At 38.7% G+C, this 21,077-nt stretch overlaps 1 long non-coding RNA gene across 1 annotated transcript; it reads left to right on the forward strand.

The window, feature by feature from the left end:
- The first annotated feature begins 241 nt into the window (after positions 1-241).
- Positions 242-20,099, forward strand: LOC113958092. Its single transcript, XR_003531417.1, has 3 exons — positions 242-342; positions 6,118-6,442; positions 18,904-20,099. It is a non-coding gene; the product is annotated as an uncharacterized LOC113958092 (long non-coding RNA).
- The last annotated feature ends 978 nt before the right edge of the window (positions 20,100-21,077 follow it).

Genomic DNA, 21,077 nt, shown 5'->3' on the forward strand with positions numbered 1-21,077 from the left:
GAGCAACAGATAAATCAGCTACTCCTGGTTGCTCTTAAAAGCTCCTTAAAATTGGGATTAATTTCGCTAATTGTGAACACAGCAATAATGTGTAAAAAGTCTGAAAATTCCAGCTCTGTAAATTTACAGTGTTGTTCTGGTTCAGTTATGCTGTCTGGTTTTTAATAGAAAGTTAATTAATAGGCAGAGGCAGAGCTGACTGCTAAAAGTTTGCTCTCTTTTGTTCTTCCTTTCTGTAATAAGGGACAAGTTACTGTATTTAAAGGGTGACTAAGATGGGGACTGCCTGTTTACAAGGAGCCACAGGGAAAACATGAGGAGTACATGTACTAGTTACTACTGGTGAGATTCCAATTATCAAAGGAAAATTTTTCACAATGAAAACAAACACCAATTGGAATAATCTCCCAGCTCTTTTCCACTGTTGGACACTTTTAAGATTCAGCTGGACAGGGGGCTCGGCCTTCTTTTTCAGACTAGGAAAGAATGGACCAGGTGATCCTTAGGTCTCCTTCTAGCCTGGTATTCTATGAATATAATTTTTTTGGGATATTTAAAAGATAAAAACCAAAACCAAACCACAGACAAACAAACAAGAAAAACTAACCAAAAAAAATCAAAGCCCTGAAGGATTAAATTAAAATTTTATCTTTTTCATTTGCCTTGATGTTTTTTTGACACATCAGACTCACGTCTTTTCCTGGACAGTTCAATATTTGTTTCTGCTGTTGCAGTACAGATGATGGGAATAAAGCAGGAGAAGAATCTCTCTTATTGAGCTATCAGTCATTGTCCATTTTTGCTTTTAGTGACATTAGTCATGTTCAAAGGTGAAGTTTTTCTCCTACTTCTTAATAAAATAAAAATTAAAAGGCTGCTATAATTTGATGAATGCATCTATGTCAAAGAAATACTCAGAGACATTATGTATGATGTCAAATTACATTTTGGTGCAATTTATTAATTTAGGGAATAGATACTTCCTTAGTATTCAGCTAATTCTTGTTTTATTAGCAGTATTTTTTTTTCTTTTTAACCTGTGGCTACCTGCTAAGAAATGTTACCGATGTTTTAAGCTCTTAGAAATAATGTCAAATATCAGTGTATGTGTGAATTTGTGTTTCCTAACTTGGGTTCCTGAAATGTTTTCATCTATTTAAAAAGAAGGAATTCTTAATTTACTTTTAGTAGCGATACTTCTAAACTGTGTGCTACCTGGCAGCTGAAAATAGAGGAGCCATTTGAACTTGGGTAAAATAGATTATTATAATTTTTAGTAACAGACTGGCCCATGAGAGTATGTCTTTACTAATTGCTACCTGATAAGCATCATGTTTCTGTTCATGTTCTAACAAAATTGCTGAAGGAGCAATTAGGATTATACTTGTTAGTGTACGGTGTGTCCAAAACAGTTTTTTACTAAGATGACTTGGTTACATCAAAGTCTTGATTTCCCTCTCATCAGGACACATCTTAATTTCCTACAAGGTCCGAGGAGTGGTTGTCAATTCCCAGCATACTCCTCCTCTGGATGTTAAAATCCCCAAGGGAGATGTTAAAAATATCAGTTTTATATCAGTCTGCAAATTAAGCAGTGACACTAAGGATGAGAGATATAATGTCTCCAGTTGTAAAACAGAAGTGCCACACTGAGAATCTCCTTATTCTTTTCAGTTTATGACTTAAGTTTCCCACACCTGGTTTGTCCCTCAGGAAAAGTTGAAATTCTCTAACCAAATCTCTAAATACTGACAAATTTGCCAAAACAAACACATATATGAAACTTCTAAGCAATTATCTTCAGCTTCTAATGTTAAACTTATCCGTATTTTGACATAGATGAAGTCTTGGCCCCTTAGTAAGCTGTATTTCTAAACCTTTGAATATAGGTTATATTAAGGACATCTCTTTGCTTCTTGTAGATCTTATGAGATATGACTAAAACAGGTCAGGTTTTTCCAAGTGTTGCTAAACTTAACTCTTCTATGTCTATGAAAAACACAGTATTAAACTTGGGCACTGCTGTGAGGTAACTGTCAGGAAATTTTGATTTTCACCACAGGATATCATTAAAAATATTTTCCCTGCTGTGCCACATGAGGTTTAATTAAATATTTGTTCAAACAACCTGAGTTTCTCCAAAGGAAAGGATGTGATGTGAGTATATTAATATAATTTGGATACGTGAACCCCTTAAATTTTCCAGTTATCAGAAGTAAAAAAAGAATCGGCCTTTTGAGGCATTTTTTGTCTGGTTTGGAGCTCTGTGTCATGGACCCATCTCTCATCACCAGGGAATAAGATTGTTCTCTTAATGGCCTTTCTCTTCTCTTAATCCAGAAGGATTTTCACTGTGTGATCCTGTAGTGTCACTAACAAATTTTTTCCCCACATACACCACATACCCATGAGATTCACAGTGTAGGGTAAAAGTCATGGATTCATGTCACCTCTCACTCAAAAAGAGTAAAATAAGAAAGTACTGGCCAGCCTATAGATGCATTCAAATATATATGTTTAAAATATAAATATATGCCCACACATAATTTTAAAATAAAAATAAATCAGGAGGCTTCAGGAATTGTTTTGTTTTGGTTTTGTAATAGAAAAATACTGTGCTGCTATTCTGAATTTTAAGGTGCTCAGAGCTGATGAGATTTGTGGTTGGTGGTTCAATGTTTTAATTTGCTTTAGTGTGTGATTTTTCACAAGTATTTTATTTGAAAATGTGTCTTATAGCAAAACAAGTTAATTTCTCCCTTGCAATAATGTACACATTTGGTTGTTGGTGTTTTTTTTTTCCCTCTAAAACCTCTTATTCACAAAGACCCTTTTAAAACAAGGAATGAACTCATGATGAAGTGAAATGGAGATTTTATTGATCCTAAGGCATGTTTGCTTAGAACAAGGCAGAAGAATAAGAAGAGAAAAAGAAAAAAGACACTTGGGCAAATGTTCAACAATGCTGATGATGCAACAAAAATGTGACTGACTCTTTGAATATAGATTTAGATTGTGGAGGATATTAAATTCTGTTAGCTTGAAAATAACCTGAGTGTCAAGTGCCTAAGGCTCCCTTTAGCTGTCTCCTTATCAGTGTTTTATATATAGTGTTTTCTGTGTATATTCCCCAAAATCTAACTAATCTGTCTAATGTACGTAGCAAAAATTACACTGTCAGCTGGCAAAAAATGTTGTGTCTCCTGAGTGTAATGTCCTTAAGGGGTCACATTTAGAGTTATGATATAGTTGTGAACTATGATTTTTCAAAGCGTGAAAGATCTTGTACAGAATCTTAACAGCTGAGTGCAAATTAATTTTATTCATTTGTGATGTCTGGCTGGGTGACTGCTGATGTCATAATTCTACCATTCAATCAAGTATTTATAAGTTTTTAGATCAAACAGGGAATGGAGAAGAACAATCACACAACTGGGAATTCAGATTGGTCCTTGGATACGTTAATGCTGGGGGGGAAAGGGCAGAGGCTCTTCCATGCCTAGAGCTAACGCACTGCCCAGAGGCTGAATCCATCAGCAGCCTGTGCCAGGGCGCTGCATGTGCCCAAGAAAGGCATGAGAACGTCAATTTTATAAAAGAAAGAAAGAGGAGGCAAAAGAGAATTGGTTTAAAACCAGCATCTGGAGAAATGGGAATAAGGTGACTGCTTCATTCTGGAGAAAATTGGGTTATAGTCTCTCCAACTGCAGGAGGGAGCTGAGTCACTCAAAATGGAGGAGAGCAGCTTACAGCAGAAAGGGGCAAGTGGGATTGAATTGATGCTTTGGAAAGTGCAAAACATTTGTGTTGTTACTGCAGCAGGGAGGCCAGGGAGCAAGCACATTACTCTGTTGCTGATTTTATTTCATCTTTTTTTTTTTCAATAAGGAAGGATTTGCTGTTAGGAGCAGTATCAGTAGTTGCTTTAGCTGACACATAAAATGTCTTTTTTTTTTTCCAGTGTTGATACATGATGAGCTGGGCTAGAGGTAATTCTGATAAAGGCCTTGAGAAAAGGAAATGGGAAACTTTGGAGGCACTTTGAGTCCATATCTTGCTGGGAACTGACCTCCAGGCTTTGGGGAGATTGTACTGTACAGATGGCATTTTCCATCTGAAACCATCTATTGTGGAGGCAAGGATCTGGAGACATGCTCTGTAGCTTCCAGCTCATGCCTGAAATCAGTTAATCTCTCTTCTTGGTTTCCCAGAGCATGAAGAATTTATATTTAGTAAGTTTAGACAGACACTGATTTAATGAGGGAGAATCTTAGGTTGTGACTCTATGCTACAGAATTTTTTTTCTCATGGTTTTAGTATATTTTGTTTCCTTCTGGTCTCTAGGAAGTAACATGGCCGAGGTCAATCAAATTAGATTCTTGTTGGCTGTCTTATTCAATATATTAAAAAAATATCTTTGATCAAAACAAAAAAATCCTGCCTAAAGAGTTGTTTTTCAGCCTGGGTTTTTTAATTAACCTCATATTAAAACAGGTTGTAGCAGTGAAAGTCAGGAGGTGATAAAGTGCTGAACAGGGACAGGAATAAGTAGCCAGGACACATTAATCTTAATTAAAGCTAATTAATGCTTTAAAGTAGTCTTTTTACAATAGCTCCTCTGTATGAAACATCAGTCTCAAAGGTCACATTTTTGAACAGCTGAAAAAGTTCCAGTGTAACAATGGGGGTTAGTTTAGGTAATTGCATTGCTTCATAAAAACAGAAAACTCTCTTTTGAAGAGGTAATTCAGATATTCTTGAATGACAACTGGCATTAAAGAGCTTTTTTTCACTCCATCATGGGATCCATTGAACTGAGGTTGTATGATAGTGATGCAGTGGCATGATGTGTGGCAAATGGGTCACTGGAAGTTTCTGTAACTTAGACCATGAACTGACTGAAGAAGATTTTACTCTCAAATCCTTCATGTCCGGGACCCTCCATGAACACTGAGCTCACTCAGTTGTAGAGCTTAGTGAACCTCAGACCAACAGCATTCTCTGAGCATGTTCAAAATTCTCTCCAGGTCTCTAGTCAGACTGAGAAAGTGAGCAGAGTGGCATTTTTTTCTCCATGCTTGCCTAATTTACTCTCATCCAGCATGCCCTTTTTTTATTCATATCCCTTTCATTGTTACATTCCGGGTTTATTAAGTTCAGTTTTTATTTAATCAGGTGCACTAACCCTTGCAGGTTTTTCTTTTTGCATCAAGGTAGTCTCACATTGAAATCAGCTTTCATTGAATCTGACATTTGTTGAATGTTAGAACTAAAAATTACTGAGATCCTGGTATAATTATTTAATTATTTTAGCTAAAAATTCATGTGTCACTTTTGTCATTGTATTTAGGGCATGGATGTATAACCAATAGTTAACTGGATTCTTGTATATTTGTATTTTACAGTAAGGAAAAAACTCAAAATTTTCATATATATTGTACAGTTCTTCCCCAATACAGATACATTTAAATGTTTGTTACGGGCCTGCTGACTGCCATTAGTCCCAAAAATGATAAATGCCCAGAGGTACTGGCAATAAAATGCCAAAGTATAAAGGAAATTATTCTTACGAAAACATGTTTGGGAGAGTAGAATAAACTGTGTCCTCGTGTTTATAATTGGAAAAAGAGGCTGCATGTATTATTACTTTAAAATACGATCTTTGTTTTAATATTTGCCAGAAGATCTGTGGGTTTGCTGCCTACTGAGATAGAACATTAAAAACAAGTCTGTTATCAATGAGTGAAGTTATTTCTTAATATACATTTTCCACAGGCCAGTGTTGGTATGTGAGAGGTACACGTGAGAGGTGCGGTACAAAACCATACACAGCTATGTATAAAGAGAGGAAAAGTGAGAGCACCTAGACTAAAACATGTATGATGAGGCTCACATTCCTTTCAGCTGCACTGGAATGTGAATTAGGCCTTTTGACGTGGCCTCACAGCTTTTCTGATGTCTAAAATAGCACCACTTTAGTGCTTCACATGTGGCCATCATTAGACATGAAAGAATTCTGTGAACTTCACTGGTGTCATCTCCCCACCCTCTTTATTCCTTTGACATGCTGAAATACAAGTATGTACACCTTAATTTTTTTCATATGTTCCTTTCTAGGCCATCTTGCCAAAGGGAGTCTCAAAGCCTGGGAAGGGTTCCACTGCAGATGGTCAGTGTATAAGGCCAGGGAGAATTGTTCCTTAGCTAGGGAGAAGGCTTCAGATTTTACAATGAGATTGGGATCCATGAACATCCAAGTGTAGCTCACACTCCTCCCTAGCTCCAGGACTGTGGCAGCGGGAAATGAGATGCGCCCTTTGGTTGCAGAACTGCTGTGAATATGGATTTTCTCAACATATCAGATAAAACTGATAGCTTCTTGCGTCAACTTTCTTATGTTTGAGCAAAAAAGCCTAAAAATCCTGTTGTTTGGCACTGCTGGGTAAGGTTTATCGCTTTCCCTAATACGAGGGAGATCCCCTATTATTAAAGTGTTTGCTTTACTTTATATATACTCTATTTCCCGCCGCCATCTTTAGATTTATGAGGCATTGTAAGCTTTTCTGACTGCTTCTGAAAAGGATTCCTGGCCGCTGTTGCTCACAGCATCCAACAAATCACTCATTTCACAATGTCCCCTTTCTTTCATTAGATGATACTCTTCATTTTTTGTACATCACTCACACTTCACTACAGTAATTTGAAGGATTTTGCATTCCAGTCTCAAGCAAGAGAAAAATATTTTATTTGTTGTTGTTTTGAGATGTGGATTCAATCAGTTCTGGTCCTCTTTTCTTTGTCACCACAGCATGAAAAATAGTGAAACGCACTGTGATTACCTGAATGTTCATGGGGAAAAATGCATTTTATTTTTGTAGAAGATGTTTGGCATTCAGCAATTTTTTTTTCATATTCTTCGCAGTTTAGCCAAATGACATCTATTTTGTTTCAAGGTGAAGGTTTTCCTTTGATGTAAGCTTTGATTGTGAGGCACTGGTGTTTCAGCAATGCCAAATAATAGTGGAAAATAGGTGCATTTAAAATATTACTTACGTAGAGACAATCTGCTCAAAAAAAAAAAAAGCATTTTTTCTTGAGAAAAACAGAGCAGATATTTTATCTGTGCATTGGACTCCTCTCTGTCTAGAACTGGGAAGACCACAGCCTTTTCTGTGTCAACCTTGTGTGGGAGGTGGGATACCCCCAGAGAGATACAGGTCTTGTAATACTCTAAAATATTTAATATTCCTCCTGATCTCTAAGTTAGAAACCAGATAATATTAGCTTGCATTTTTGTTTGAAGCAGTCACGTAATTTTTCTCTTCAGTCTCTTGGGTGTGACTGGATTTCTCAGCTTGGTGTATCCTTTCTCTAGGACAAATTACATCTGTAGTGGTGGGTGAAAGTCCAGTCTAACTGAGTTTCTGATCCCCACCAATGGCCTGAGGAGTGGATGCAAGAAATTGGTCATGACTTACCCCTGACGACTCCATGTCACGGGGTAGTTGTCGTAGTTGTTAGGTTTGGCTGATATAGAAAAGCACACACATACACATACACATACTGCACAAGAAGTTGAGACAAGTGCTGTCTGCAGCCTCCGCGCAGCAGCATCCTTTGTTAGGAAAGCTAGCCCACATTTTTTTCACACACTTTTTTGTAAATAATATCGTTTCTACAAAATACTATTATCATGCACCTGCACCATGAACATAGCCAACATTTTTGTCCTTGCACATCTCTGTCCTCCCTAAACCTACTTATCAACTTACCAATTAACTCCCCGCTTCTCAAGGCTGTACTGCTTGTGGGAATGGTTAATTAGCTCCTCTGCTTCTCATGGGAACGATCTTATGCCATCCAGTATACTTATATTGTACTCTTCTAGGAGTTCAGCTTCTAGGGACTCAACGGGCCTGCTGCTTCCCCCCACAACTCCATTTCCCCCAGACAACAAAAATGATTGGTACATCCCTGTTTTCTTCCAAGAACCCATGGTAAAAGGCAAATCAGGTGGTCATTGTGCATCTGTGATCTTATGTTGCAAACACTCCCTTAAGACACTGCATTTTTGACTTCTAGCTGCATCCTTCATGATTGTTAGTTTGGGAGTGTAAGTGCCAGGAGCTTGGCACAGCAAAACATGAGAGATCATGTATCTCAGCCCTCAACAGCACTACATTACTTTCTGTTATACACTCCTCAGGCATGGGGATTTTCTTTTTAACAAGAGTTCCTTGAGGGGGTCTGCACCATTTCTACTGACAGAATTCTCTGCATCTTGCTGTTACAAATTTCCCAGTGCTAATCTTGTGGGGTTTTTTCCTTTGCTTTTATTTCATTTAATTGATCTTGATTAATTACAGTCTTTTCCTTTTTCAGTGCTCTACTGGTGAACAGCTGTCGTATAACCCAACAGGTTTACTTTATTTTCGGTTTTCTTCTAAATTGTCTTTTCAAGCCCTTGTTAATGGCACACTGGGCTTCTGGTTTTTGGGTCTTTTTCCTACGTATTTCAGGTCTCCTGTACAGAAGGACCCAGAATTCAATGTAGTGTCTTACACCTGCATCACCAGTGTCTCTTAAACAGCTCAGGAGTGCTGTACCTTCACAAGCAGTACTGGGGTGCTGATATGGTTTGAAGCTGGCTCCCTGCCAAGCCTCCAAACCTTACCACAAGAAGTCCCCCCCCCCCAAACCTCCGGGAGAAGAGGGAGAAAAACAACTAAGAAAACCCAAAATGAGAGACAGCTAAAGTGATATATATAAATATATTTACACTTATGTTACAATTGAAATATATACACTTTCACAAGGGAAAGGGAAGGGAGAAGGGAAAAGGAACAAAACCAAAATGAAATATATATATATCCCTATTAGTAGCCCAATATCTAGCACTAAAAGAGTTAGCAAAGAAATATCTCACTACTCTCCTTGGGACAACCGAGAGTCACTCCGGGACGATCGCCGGCAACCTCCATCTCCCGAGGTCGGCAAGGCCTTACCAGGCCTCGCTCCCCAACACGGCAGACTCAACAGCAGGGAACCTGCACCTCCAAGCCGCCGGAAGGAAAGAGAGCAAAGGCCTTTCCTCCTTTCTTCTTATAGTCAGGCTTACGTAAAAATCGTAGGGAATACTGGGTAAATCTGGGCACTTCCTTGGTTACAGACTGGTCACCAAGGAAGGCCCAGACCAAACTACCACAGGTGCTCAGGGCTTGTCCAGCTACTGCTTCCTGAGTTGTGTGGGGTAGGAAGCTCCTACTTCTTTTTCTCTTTGTGTTAATGACTGCTTAATTGCAAGCTTATTTTAAATTTGTTCTCTACCACTGTCTTAGATCATATTTATTATTATTTTTTAAGCTACAAATACTGTCCTCATTTAAAGTATCACCTGGGAATGTAATTAATGTGATTTTTGCACTCTTTCTGTGTCCTTCAAGTGATGTTTTAAAGCTATTTCTGCAGGGAGAGTCAGTGAGTGCATTCTTGAAGTTTAATTTCTTACTGGTTTACAGTTACTTTTCACTTAGTGTTCTTAGGGAATTTTTCAGTTCTTAGACTGAGGTTGGTTTGGAATAACCTTTCAGTGAGGGTGGGTAATTATATACTCTTTGCTTCTTTTCCAGCTAGTTTTGCCACTCCCTTCACCAGGTCCTCCCTATTATGTTCAGACTAGCTGCCCCTCTGGTCTCCAAAACCAACCACAGCTGAGTCTTTACATCTCTGATCTGTGCAGATCTTCACACTGTGGTCCACTGTAAGGCCAAAGAAATAGAGGATGAAGAGGAATAGCTGTTCTAAGATTTGACAGTGATAATTTCATTCATATTCCTGAGACTAATGACCTTGTGAAGGTTGCCTGTGTTTTTATTTGGGTGACTGATACTAAATGAGCCAGTAAAGCCCCTTTCTTTCAGGGAGCCTTTGTAAGCTCTATTAATCCTGCTTTTAGAAACAGAAATTTCTAAAGCTTCCAGGCCATATCTTAGTTTACAACCTCATTTGTTATCAGTCACATCAGGTCTACTTAATATTCTTTTACTATGTGGCACATATGTGCACACTGCTATTGCTGGAAAGATGAGATGGTGTTATACGCCAACAGTGCTTCATTTTAATAGATCTCTAACTACTGTGCAGTGACCAGTGCACGAGGAAGTTTAGACTTAAAATCATGTATCCGTGAAGTTTAATTAAAATCTTTTCCTCCATATGCAGATTTACCAGGAATTTTGTTTGGTGGACATGGTTGTATTATATTTCCATTAAGAAGGAGTTGCTGAGTCAAACATTTCTGAGATTTTTGTAATTAGATTAAGCTTATGCCATAATTAATCTGCCAGTTTTTTTGCAGATATTACACTAATGTTTCTGAGATATGTTTCGTTAATCTGTTGCTGAATCACATTCTTACACACTTCCAGGTGTGCTGCTGCACTGATGCTTTTAATTGCATTTTATTTCCTGTGCTCCATGTGATAAACTGAGAGAATGATTCGGGCTAATTAAGAGAAAACAGTGTAAGGTCAATATCTCATAACAACGGATTCTATCAACAAAATTATCATTCCCACTAATTAATCAATATATCAATTGTTAGCCATTGTGACATTCTTCACATGGGGTCTATAAAGTTAAAGTCATCCAGCGGGCAGTCAATTTGGGCTATTTCTCCAGAAAATTTCATCACACTGTATCTTAATGCTGCATACCATTCAGTTTCAAATATTTCCCAATTTACTGGTAATGACAATTCCCATCCACAGAACAGCTTAGTTATCTGTACTGACTCTAATTAGGGTTGATCTCTTTGTGTGTCACGACACTCAGGGCAATGTATATGTCGGTTAAAGGCCACACAGGACCATTTACGGTGACAGTGCCTACACTGACACTCTACCCAGCCATCATGCTGAGCCCACGGATGTCTTATACAGCGTATGCGATCTGGTGGTGGCGGTCCAGGAGTTATGGGATCTTCTTTTTCAAGGTCACAAGCTAACACAAGGATTGGGTTAACTAAACGATTAGTAAAATATGCACCTGACCCTCCACTCTGCCAGGGGATGGCTCCTTCTTTCCAGGAAACAAACCGCTGTCTCCTAAGAATTTGTCCTGGGACCAATTGAAACCAGGATCTCAGGCTAGGTTTTATACAGAAACTTTCAGGAAATACCTGTCGGGCTTTTAAGTCTCTTTGTTCTGGGGATAATTCATTCCAGCCTTCGATATGTCTTCTCCATTCAGGTGATGAATTCATAAAGGTCTTTTTTGGAGTTTAAGTCGTAGGTCCGCAGGCGTTGATGACACAGTCCACTCTTTCAGGGGTGGTGGAGCAACAGGTCCTTTCACCCTGGTCGCGTGTGTCCACCCTCGTTCTGCTGTATGCACTGCAGTCTCTGTTGTGAGCAGTACCTGGAAGGGACCTTCCCAAAATGGGGTTAAAGAAGTTTCTTTCCATCTCTTTATTAGGACCCAATCCCCAGGGTTTATTTTATGTATCTTGAAATCTAATGGTGCTGTTTGGGCTAAGGCTCCTAGTTCTCTTATTTCTGTGTGTGTGGTAAATTCAACACTTCAGATTGTTGTTTACAAATTGATGATAATAGACAGGCAGTTATGGATATTTCACAGGATATCAGAAAACTGACTCATGTACCTGTACAGAAATGGAATTCCATGCTCGACAGCCAGTGGTGGGATAACTTGTTAGGAACAGCTTGGTGGAAGAAAGTAGGATTCTTTTTATTATGCGCGTTGACCAGTATAATATTTTTACCATGTTTAATTCCTTGTTTCATTAGATTGATAGTTTCTGTAGTACAAGGAATGCAAATATCAACAATGCCGATAGATCCAAAGACGGCTCGAAGTGCCAAAGTGCTGTTAGTCACCAGAACTCCACCTTCCCTAGATGAAGAAAATGTCAAATTAATATTGTCCAGATTAGAGCAAAAAACTTGAATCAATAATTTTATAGAAAGAGAGGAGGGATTGTGATAAACTGAGAGAATGATTCGGGCTAATTAAGAGAAAACAGTGTAAGGTCAATATGACCTGGAGAGAGAAAAGAAAAACAAATCGTAAAACTTAATTGGGCCCCTATGAAAAGAAAAAAGACAAGTTACCTCCCTTTTACCTTGTGTAGGATTTATAGTGAGAGAATTTTGTTTAGTTAGCTAGATAATAGCACCTTTCTTAAAATTTATAACTTTGTATAGATAACAGCAGACATCTGCTGAATGTCTGATCTAACAATACATTATAGATGCTTATGCTCATAGATAACATTCTTGTTAAGAAATATCTGTTGAATGTATGACCTAACAATGTGTAATGTTTATACTTATGTATCTAACATGTTTATACTCATGTACCTAACAATGTGTAGTGTTTATACTCATGTACCTAACAATGTGTAATGTTTATACTTAAGTATAATGAATATTCATGTAGTAGCTGGAAATAAATGTAGAACAACTGTCTTTTTTGGGTGTGACAGGTGTTGGGAGTTGTTGAACCCCTCCCTGATCACCCAGTGCTGAATTTGCTTTTATCATATAATAAATTCTGATTGGAAATTGCCCGATTGGGTTTCTATTTGTCGCACTCCAGAATGATCATTTTGCTTTCATCAGCACTTATGGTTAATTTAATACATGAGAAATAAATTTGTTAAGATCAAAGCACTAAGTGTGGTGCTTGTTCCATGCCTTCATTTCTATGGCAGTTAAAACCTTTAGGTTAAACATATGTTGACGTAACTTCTGGGTGTGTATTCTGGAGGAAAATTATGTCTTTCCCTTATTGGTAGGTTTGCAATACATTTCACTTCCCTGTACCTGAGAAGTAGAAAATAAGGACAATGGTATTTACAATGAGTAAAGATCATAGGAGGTGACATAGGAAGCAGCTATGGAAAAGGATCCTATCCCTTTGCTATATAATCTTAAAACTAGCTTGTCTTCATAGTGCAGTATGTCTAGTTTAACTGGATGATTATTAACTAGATGATCATTAACTAGTGATGCTACTTAAGGTAGAAAGCACTAGAATAAGCAGAAAAGGAAGCAAAATTGCCTAACCGAAACACTGATAAAAGTTAGACGGGATGCAGCAAAAACACAATGTTCTTGTGCCAGTATTATAATACTGAAAATTTAAAGTGTCTCTGTTTTGCCCTCCTGCATTGAATGCTGACTTGTAAATGAAGGTGAATTAAACTCTACTACATGCAAGGGGTTCCTCTTTCCCAGCTATTTGTCATGTGCTTGATGCAGTTGTCCTTGCTGAAGAAGTGGCTACTTAAAGGAGGTGTGGGATTTTGCTTCCGAGACTAATCCAAGTGTTTGAAAGTCAGAAATGTTGGCTACTTGAGAGTTGATGGCCATATTGAAGGCTATATGATTTTGGATGTCCTGGAAAAATAATTTAGTGAAAGACAGGTCCAGAGCAATGGCACTATGTATGAGCAGTCAGCTGGGAAAAAGAGCCTGGTTATGGGAATTATAAATGCAAACAACTGTTTGACTTGGGGAGAACCAAACAAGCTAAAAAAAACAGGCCAGAAATAAATGGTCAGAAATAAAGGGAGCCAGTTTGGACTTGCTAAGAGTTTTGTCTTCAGCAAACAACCTTAAGATCATGGTCCCAAAAGAGAGAAAATAATACAAAGGTAAAATCTAAACCAGGAGAGCCACTTATCCATTTTGGATGGATAGCAAACTGCTGTAGCTGCCTGGGGAGGAGAGAAGGAAAAAAGGAGCCCTTGGGGAGGTTCAGTATCTTGGCTGCCAAAGGCAAAACAGAGGTAGCTGTTCTCTTGGTACAACAGATGAGGTTCCTACTGCACACAGAGCAAATGAACCTAACAAAGACACAGGCCTGTAGATAAGAAGGAGAGCTGCCAGGACAATGAAAGAAGGCAACTATTGGCTGTGGTACAGGTTTCCTTTTGATTGTCACGGAAAAGCATCCTCTGTCTGGCACGGAACATAAGTCCTTTCTGTGAAGACATTAATACAACATTTGCTGGAAAACTTGGAGGGCTGAATGCTATCCATACCTACCAGCTGTGCTTCAAAGGGAGCAGTGCCATGTCTTTTACATAAGACTGCCCAGTGCCCAGGTTGGTATTAGGGGGGAAGATATTTTGTCTTTGGTTGGTGCTAAACAAGGTTTCAGAGGCCTTGGACAAATTGAACATTATTTGAAACGGTGCCTTCATCTGCTGGCTGCTGCTCCTCATGTCTGTTTCTCTTGTGTTCATTGAAGTCCATCTTATAAACTTCTTGCCAGTGGTCATAACTTGCCCTTTCCTGTTTGTGGTTTGTTACTGTATCAGGCTGGAGCAGTTGAATACCTGCAGTGAGATTTTACAAACACTGCAATTCAGTTACAAAAGTCATAACTGGTGAAGTCACTCAAAATCAAGTTCTTGGAAAATATTTTTAATCCAATTTAATTGAATTAGCAATATGTACACAAAGCAGCAGGTGATTGCTGGCTGTAATGGGGTATTGATTTGCTGCTTCTCAGCAAATGGACCTCCTGAGGTTCCTTTCAACCTGATTGAAGGAGCCTTTCTGTCTCCACAAAGCTCCATTCAGTAGAGCATGTTGGCTCCGCTGCGGGCTAAGTACTGCAAAAGACTGTCTCCATTCTTGTCCATTGAGGGTTTGGATTTATTGGAAAGCTGTTTGCCTGGCTTTTGCAGCACAGATAGTGTTTTTCTGAAGTGAGGATGTCTTGTTATGGATGAAATAGAACCAACTGGGGTGATGTTTAGCTCTCTGGCACCAGGGGAGTTCCATATTGATGCAGACCTGTCTCCTCAGAACAAGCCAGCATCAGCTCTCAGTTGCAGACTCTGGTTGACATGGGTAGTTGTCAGTGTCTATGAAGGCTGAGGTCAGAACAATATCACCAAAACCAGAGCTTTGTATTTGCCAGTGCCAACTGAAAAGCTAGAGAATAATTGACTTAGGAACGCCATTTATGCTCAGTTCTCTTACAGTTTATTTCTGGGTTCAGCTTTGTGACTGGAAAGATTTAGTGGCATAACTATGTCAGCTGGTAGACTTTACATTTTTTTTGTAACTAGCTGACTTAACTACGTCAGTAAAAGCCATAAATGCAGTTGCAGGTAAAAACATAGAAAACATGCATTCTACTGTAATAGCTCATTTCACTTTCTATATTATCTTGTGTTGATGTAGGAGTATTTGCATCAATTTGAGTTTTCCCTATTGGAGGGCAGCAGAAGAGACAAGCAGGAACATTGCTTTAACTCTGATAGCTTAAAGTGAATCTTCCTCCTTATCCCTCAAACTGTCTCATCTTCCTAAAAGCAATACTGCCTGTACTGAATTAGAAACTCATTAGCATAGCCACATTAAAACCAAACCCAAACAGCTGGGGAATTGATTATTTTTTGGGGCATCTCCCACCAAGTTGAACAACTCCTATAACTTATCCTGCTGACAAGTCTTGTTGACCTCATTTAGGAAATATAAACCAATTTCATCCAAGCACTTTGCCAAAGGATTTACCAAATAACCTGCTAGTAATGTCTACCTGGAATTAAATATGGTGGTAAAGACAAAAAAGCTGTACAAATGCTACAAAAGCCTGATGGCAAAACCAGCATAAAGCCCTTGAATAACTGCTTCTGTGCTGGGTATTTGTTCTATTAAAAAATGTTGAGCACATGTGCTTGCAGCCACACAAATACAGTCTTATCCAGTAGGATGATATGAACACAAACCAAGCCCCTACATAAGTGCAGAGCAGGTGAAGATCATTACAACAACCTGAATCATTTGTGCTGCCTTCCTTTATAAGGAACACAAAGGTAATTAATCCATTTGGGCCGCTGGTGGACACCAGCAGAGAGAAAGGTAACAGCATAATCTGTTAGGGCCTTGGTGGTGGGTTGTGTTTCCACCTGGAGACTGCCAAGTCCTGAGTGAGCCCAGATTTCAGGCTTCAGTCTCTGCCATTGGTAGCAAAGGAAGAGGTTTGCCAAGGGCCAGACACTGTGCCAAGAGCATTTCTTATATGTCCGTCGTTAAAGCTCCTGGCTATTACGAGACAAACACTGTATGGCAAATATTGAATGGAATATAGACATTTTTAAAGTAATTGTTTAGCATTTAAAATAATCGTTTCTCTCTCCCTTGAAAACAAAACAAACAAAAAAATCACCACAACAAAACCTCAATTACAGAAAACAAACAAGCAAAGAAACCTGAGAAGGTTCCTTAAGAGTCTTAGTTGCCAAACTGAAGCAAGAATATTGGGGCAGTGCTTGGCTGGAAACAGCTTACTTGCTTGGATTGGAGGATGAGCAGGAAAAGAAGGAAGTGAGGTAATTCCATACAGTTGTACTTCTATCTGAGCAGGTGATCTAGATGTGAATGACATTTAAAATCCATGTTGCTGTATTTCCCTGATAACTTGTTCCAGGAATTGGATGCTGGAACATTGGATCTTGATGGTTGATATTTGTGCATTGACTATACTCTGTTGTGCCACCTTGTGTCTTTAAGAGACCCAGAGCCATGAGACAGTTCAGCCAGAAGAGTCTTGGCTGTATCAGAATTACAGAGAATTTGCTCTGGATCTGTCTGTCCCTACAGTCTTGTCTTCTGTAAAGTAGACCCAATACAGGACCCTGTTTTACTGAGAACAGAAAGCAGAGTTCATGTTTTGATATTGTATTAATATGTTACTTAACATAAAACCATTTCCATTTGGTTTTGTTATTCCTGCAAAAATTAGTGACCATTGAAACATCACTGTAAAGACCTAGTTTCTATGAGTAGAATCTTGTTTGCTTTCCACATCTCAGTGGCTGTGAAAAGTTTGAATCAAGTCATCACTCTTCTAACAAAATCTACCACAAAACAATATCCAAAATGTAAAGTCAGTACTGGAAGCAAACATGTACACACACCCCACCTCCAGACCTTGGTATTGCTCAGGGTTAATTATATTAACATATGAGCATTAATTGATTCCTACTTCGCTCAAAAAACATGCGTAACCTTTTAAATAACAGTGTGTCACTTCCACCACTCACTGAAAAAATGGGATGCCTCGTTCCAGACTGTCCAGGCCAAAGGACATGAAAACCTTCCTGTTTCATTTATCTTGCTTTAATTACTTCATTTATTTAGCATGCAGGTGGCTTTTATATTGCTCAGAAGATTTGGATTCATGGCAGCAGGGGTGGGAGGGCAGGCTGTGCTGTGAGATTTCAAGCACGGACTGGAGTTAAGTAGAAAGATTAGTAGTGGCTCTCATACTCATCTGGGTTGTTGGAAATGGAAACCAGGGAGAGGACAGGTGTATTTCTGGCTTCAGGAGGGTGTCCCAACCACTGGCCTACTGGAATGGTGTAAGGGGGGTACTTTTGAATTGGATGATCAATGGAGCATAGAGGTGTGAGAAAGGAATTATATTAGGATGTGAAACCAGCTAGAGTGTGGTACAATGTAACTTAATGGCACAAGCTAATTGTAAGGTCCATTGTGCTTTTTAGCAAGTCAGCCTGATATCCCCTATTATCAGAGCTGAGTTCTTCCTTAGTTTTGCTACATACTGCAAGATGGATACATCTACCCTTGAAACACAATGGTAGAGGTCATACAGAGGGGTGAGAAAGATGATGATGGAAGGAAGATTCTGTGGGCAGGGGTCGCTCGCCCCTTGCCCCACAAGTAGGGCATGCGCAGACTGTTGCCATTAGGTAATGATTAGGCAGTGTTTGGCTGCCATTCAGGCATCACCTTATACTGTGTACTGGCCCTACGTAGTGTAATGTGGAACTGATAAAATGGGGTGTCTGGGCTGCTGAGTTGAGCGATACTCATCCTACCACCGAGACTGTGTTGCTCCGCGGGGACGCCCGCTAAGTATGGGGACCGACCAGCTGCTGCAGATCCTGACAGCCCTGGCCTGTCTGTGTGGGTAAGCACAGTTTATTGATAGGAAGTAACTGAGAGAACAAACCCTTTCTTTTTCTTTTCTTTTTTAATATCCTTTTAGTGTTCCTTTAATTCCCCCTTTTATTATTGAATATTGTTACATAAATAAGTTGTTCATAATATTTCCCTTTAATTTCCCTTTTTACTAACCAATATTGTGTTAATAGTTATCCATAATATTGTGTTAAGATCCCTTTTTTGGTATCCCTTTAGCCCTCCCTCTTTTCACTAGTTAATACTGTATTAAAAGCTGTTCGTAGTATTTGTTTTAATGTCACCCAATAAGGTAGTTATTTTGTATCCCTTTTTTTAGTTTTTTGATTCCTCTTGTTAAGTTTATTACTATTATTATTATCCTCACTGTAATAAAAGATAGTTTGTGTGTTTGAATATTTGTGGCACTTGTCTTTATTCCGGACATGCATCCAAACGAACTGTTACAAATGGTGAACTGAAGAGAAGATGATGAGGGATTTGCAACTTGCTGTGGGTCCTGTAGAGACTGTTGGTAAATAAAAGGCTTGCAAATAATTTTGATCCAAAGAGAGAAATTTGAGAGTAAGCAACAACAACAACAAAGTAAACACCACATAAATACCTCAAAAAATCTTCAGTCTCTTGCTTGGAGAATGAAGGTGATAGGGCCTGTGTGGAAGTACTGAAGGGATACATCTCTATCTCCAGAACAATTCTGTCACAGTAGAAAGCAGTGCTAGAGTTAAACTTTCACAGAGACATTTGCCTCCTGTTTTCCTTCCAGACAGTCAATGCTTGTTGATCTACTTCTGCTGGCACCCTGTTTTAATGATCCCTGGAGGAGTAGAAGAGTAGCCATATGGCTTGCAGTAGCTTGAATTTCAGCATAAAATTGAAAAAGAGAGACTAATTTCCTTTTTTCTTTTTTTCCTAGATAATGCTTTGAACCCTTTTTTTACACGATCTAAGAAAAAAATATGGAAGCTCCCAGGCAGTTTCAACACTGTGAAACACCATCTTGAGAGAGGTCAGCACAGGAGGTGTGCCTGGAGGACAGTCCTTTACAGCTGCCCCTGGAGAAGCCTCGACGGGTAGCAAAGCAGATGGCTCAGCTCTGTCAAAGAAAGTCTCCTAAAAACACCAGATTACTGAGGCAATGAGGTTCTGGCTTGCCAACTGCGTCTGAGATGCTCATGGGCATGGCTCTCTTTCAGCCCTGCCCTTTCTGCAAGACAAAATAGAATTTTAATCCTCCCAAGAAAATTTCATAGTGGAAGTATGTGAAAATGAGGACAGCAACACAGATGGATGTTTGCTAATAGCTGTTTGGATTTGGCAATGTAGGAGGGGTTTTCTAGCTTTACAGTCCCTTAGTATTTGTAAAATTACTTTATATAAAAAAAAAAATCGCCCTGTGGGTGGTATGCAGGGGTTGTGCTAAAAATGAATAATTTAAAATAATGAATAATTAACCCCCAATTTGCCAATAGGTAATTTAAATTTCAGTTGTGCACTAAAAAAATGTGAAAATATTACAATTTGGGATTGCAATTTGTGTTCTTCAAGTGAGTCCAAATCTGAACTGGCACTATGTGCCACTAAGAACAGCAAATCTCAAAGCAATATGAATATGTGCATTGGACTTAATGGACTTTCTTTCCAAAGAAGACAAAATGACTTTAAAATGGGAACTGCAAGTACACTCTACCTCCTGGGAAAACAGCTCTTACTTTCCCTTTGTATAAAGGTCATTGCAAATTGGGAAGTTTAATTCCTGTCCTGCATGTTTTGTGCCACCAGTCATGGTCCCTGGCTGATAAATAAGAAAAGTGAATTAGTTCTTGAAGAGAGGGAGTGAACAGTATAAAATTGGCCGAGTGTTTCTCAGGAGGAGAAACACCTGGCTGCAGTGGGCTTTTTATCTATTTTGAAGTAGATATATTTCTAAACTACTCGTTGCTTTAGTACAAGGAATGACAAATCATATATTCAGTGAGGGATCAAAGAGATGACACAGGAAAAGAGAGCCTAGATGCAGGATTACCATTTCTGGGTTAATGGATTACCTGAAAACACAGGCTGCTAAGTTTAGATATAGCAACTCAAGAAATAAAATTGTTGTTGCCCAAATGAAGAGAATGAGTCTGATTTGTTTCTACAACTCAAGCACAATAGTACCTGATTTTGCATCAAAAAGTCAGAAACGAATGAAATTAATATAAAAGATCCATGTTTGCAAGTTATCAACTAAGAAAAGTGGAAGTGAGAGACAGTGTCATTGTAAAGAAAAAGGTGTTCAGAAATCTCCATCGTACATGAACAACAGATTTTCTTTCAGAAACTCTAGTCCTGCATGCAGTATTTGTTTGGGAAGGAGAGTATCTGAGAAGTTGCTACAATGTCTGTGTGCTAGAGAGCAGTAAGTGAAGCTTTAGTATGTTTTCTACTACTGCTGTTTGCTTTTACATGTAGCATTACACATGGCATTTTTTTTCTTCCTGTAGTGTAAACTTCATATATTATAAACAGAAACATGCATGAGTAAGAGGGTTTGTGAGGAGAAGAAGTAAGAATTTACTTGTGTAATGATGTTTAGGTAAAAGATACTTTATTGTTAGTTGTTGTTTGGGGTTTTTTATTAATTCTTATTTTTTTCATTGCAGTGATAGCAGCTGTCTTATCTTCTAACAAGAACAAATCCTCCAGCACAGGGCAGAGTTATCACTCCTTTCTGAATTTAAAAGCTCATAAGCTGTACCATGTTTGTTACATGTACTGTTGCTCTGGGATTTATTTCTGGGATATAACCTCAGTTATATTTGCCCTATAGGAGTACTTTTACTGAGGTGCCCCTTTATGTTTCAGCTACAGAGATCAAAAGATTTACTGGAATTTATGTGCCACTTCCATATCTTTCTTCTCAGTGTCTCACAAACAGGAGAGGAATGTGGGAAGTGTCTGTGTCTTAGAGATCTGTAGTGAATGAGAATCTGAGTTAACACTGATACACATAAAGAACAACTAAAACACAAGGAGGAAGAATAACTCATCTTCTATTCTCTGCTTTATAATTTGCTTATTAAGCAGATATCCCTCCAGCTATATTTC

This window comes from Corapipo altera, unplaced genomic scaffold, assembly GCF_003945725.1.
Source record: "Corapipo altera isolate COAL_440 unplaced genomic scaffold, ASM394572v1 RXGC01000115.1, whole genome shotgun sequence".
NCBI classification, from domain to species: Eukaryota; Metazoa; Chordata; class Aves; order Passeriformes; family Pipridae; genus Corapipo; species Corapipo altera.